Source organism: Prionailurus bengalensis, chromosome A1 (genome assembly GCF_016509475.1).
Source record: "Prionailurus bengalensis isolate Pbe53 chromosome A1, Fcat_Pben_1.1_paternal_pri, whole genome shotgun sequence".
Lineage (NCBI taxonomy): Eukaryota > Metazoa > Chordata > Mammalia > Carnivora > Felidae > Prionailurus > Prionailurus bengalensis.
In genome coordinates this window covers 75360832-75364422 of record NC_057343.1, presented here as the reverse complement: position 1 = coordinate 75364422, position 3591 = coordinate 75360832, and positions in this window count along the sequence as shown.

Below are 3591 nucleotides of genomic sequence, written 5' to 3'. Positions count from 1 at the left end.
ATTTTGTGGTTAAGTCCATTTCTGTCATGAATTACTGTATGCTCATAAGAAAGAATCAATAAACAATTGTTCACAGACCAAAGTGACTTCCTTTTGTAGATAAAACTTTACTGGAACATGGCCACATTCACTTGTTAATGTATGTGGTCTGTAGTGCTTTTGCTCTGAAATGGCAGAAACAGTTATTGCGGCAGAGATGATATGGAAATATTAATTATTGATCCCCGTACTAAAAAAACGTTGGCCAACTCCTGCAGTAGAAGATCTAAGAAATGTAACATTTGGTCACAGCATCCAAATGCTTACGCTGGAGGTACGCAGAAAAATATGCACATTTGGGGCCCCTGGCTGGCTCAGTTGGTTAGGTGTCTGACTTTGGCTCAGGTCATGATCTCCTGGCTTATGAGTTCGAGCCCCACATCAGGCTCTGTGCTGACAGCTCAGAGCCTGGAGCCTGCTTTGGATTCTGTGTCTCCCTCTCTCTCTGCCCCTCCCCTGCTTGTTCTCTGTCTCTCTCTGTCTCTCAAAAATAAATAAATGTTAAAAATAAATTTTAAAAAAAGGGAAAGAAAAATATACACTAAGTACATAACCACCCATATCTGCAGTTTGTCTAATAAGTTCCTTAACCGTGATTTTCTACTTCAGAAAAACTCCATTTGAGAGAGTTATCCAGGATCTTTAGTGAAATAGGCAAAAGTGATGTTTCTAGACAGAGTAGGGTGAATTAAGAACCTAACATTTAAAAAATTGAATTGAGGAGTGCCTGCGTGGCTCATTCAGTTAAGCATCGAACTCTTGATTTCTTTCAGCTCAGGTTATGATTTCACAGTTCATAGTTCGAGCCCCTCATCGGACTCTGCACTGACAGCACAAAGTCGGCTTCGGATTCTCTCTCTCCCTCTCTCTCTACTCCCTCCCTGTTCTCTGTCTCTCTCAGTATAAATAAACATTAAAAAATACAAATTTGAGTTGAAGACAAATAAAAATAACATTTTATTTCATCTATGTACAGTTTAAAAGTTAACATATTTAACATAATATTGATTTATATTTTGATTTTTGATTTAACAACTCAAGAGTGAACCATAGCTGGAATTCCCTTTAGAAGCTTAAAAAAAGGCATGCATCCGGTTGAAAATACAGACGCAGCTGTAAAATCTAAACATTTTCAATCCCATGTATGTTTTATGCTTTGATAAATGGTGTCCATAGAGGTGAATAAAGGTATAGAAGGAAAAATATATGTGAGTGTCAGCTTCTCTTATGGTATGAGTTTTGCAGACTGATTTTGTTTCATTGAGTGACTTGATATAAGTCCTAGAGTATAAGGAGAATTACTATTCTGGATGAACAACTACATTGAAAAAAATAATATGATAACAGAGAAACATTAGGAATACAGAACTAGAATGTTAGAATGTTAGTTAAGCTGTTTGTGCCTCTCTTATTTGTGATTTTTTTTTTTATTGTGGTAAGGATAGTTAACACAAGATCGACCCTCTGAACGCATTTCCCAGTACACAAGACAACGGCAACTGTCATGGAGCAGATAAATAGAATGTATTCATCTCACATAATTGAACCTTTACATGCATTGAACTACTCCCCACTTCCCCTCCCCTGACAACCGCCATTTTGCTCTCTTTCTATGAGGTTGACTGTTTTAGATATCCCTTGTAAGTGGGACCATGCAATAATTACCATTTTGTAACTGGCTTATTTTACTTCACATAATGTCCTCCAGATTTGTCCCTGCTGTTGCATAGGACAGGATTTCTGTCTTTTTAAAGGCCAAATAATATTCCAGTGTGTATGTGTGCGTATGTGTACAAATGTGATTATATGCATATATACGTGTGCATATAAATACATATAATACATATAATATATATAATAAAATGTATATATAATAAATATATAATATATATTTATACATAATAAAATATACACATATTTATCCACACACATACATGTATACAAGAATTGAAATCAGAATGTCAAAGAGATATCTGCATTTCCATGTTTATTACAGCATTATTTGCGTGGGAGTAATAAACATCGTAGTGAAGATATCTCTTTGGAACTGATTTCAATTATTTTGGATATATACCCAAAAGTGGGATTTCTGGATCATATGCTAGATCTGTTTTTAAATTTTTGAGTGACCTCTACACTATATATATATATATATATATATATATATATATTCTAAATGGTGGCTGCACCATTTTGCAGTCCCACCAACAATGCACATGTATTCTAATTTTTCAACATCCTCCTTCTGATATATATATATATATATATATAATATATATAGTTATATATATAACAATGTTATATATATGTATATATATATTTGTTATATATAACAAATATATATTATATATATAATATATATTTGTTATATATATTTATGTTATATATATATTTTATATATATATTTATATATATATATCAGGTATAGATAAATATACATATACAGATTTATACATATATGTATATGTATAACATACATATACATATTTTGGATTTTGGAAAATTGCCACAGCTGTTGGCTGTGAAGTGATATCTCATTGAACATTTCCCTGTGGATTAGTGATGTTGAGCATCTTTTCATATACCTTTGGCTATGTGTATATCTGTGTTAGAGAAATGTCTATTCAAGTCTTCTACCCATTTTAACAGGGTTCTTTATTTGCTACTGTAGGATTCCTTATATATTGTGCAAATTAACCGCTTAGCAGATATATGGTTTACAAACATTTTTCCAATCCTATGTTGTTTTTTTCAACTTGTTGATTATTTCCTGTGCTGTGCACAAGTTTTTCTTTGTTTGATGTGATCCCTTTGGTCTACTTTTGCTTTTCCTTTGATGCCACATCCAAGAAGTCCTTGCTAAGACCAATGTCATGAAGCTTTTCCCCCTATGTTTTTTCCTAATAGTTTTACAGTTTACGTTCTAGTTATCTTTAGGTATTTGACCCACTTTCAGTTTATTTTTGTGTATGGTGTAAGACAAAGGTCTAATTTCATTATTTTGCATGTGGATATCCAATTTTCTGTACATCATTTGTTGAAGAGACTATCCTTTTCCCATTGAGTATTCTTGGCACTTTAGTTGAAAATAATTGATATTATGTGAATTGATCACTATATGTGAAGTTTATTTCTGGGCCGTCTATTCTCTTCCATTGATCTATGTATCTGTTTTTATGTCAGTGCTATACTGTTTTAATTACTACAGCTTTTTAATATATTTGAAATCAGAAAGTGTGATATTCCCAGCTTTGTTCTTCTTTCTCAAGTTTGCTTTGAAAATTTGAAGTCTCAAATCATAGCATGGATCCTTCCCTTCTTGGTGAGACGGTCTCTGTGTCATTTCAATGTAAGGCTACATTACATAAATGGAAAATGAAACATTGACAAAAGATTTGCCTTTTCATGTGGAAGGATAGATTTTATGTTTTTGCAATCTTCACTTGCAAAATTAAAATCGGTAATCTGTTTGTTTCATGCCAAGTAACAAATTCCTGATTTCTGAATTTCTAATATATAAGGCTCATTTTAGATCTAAATACATTACATAGC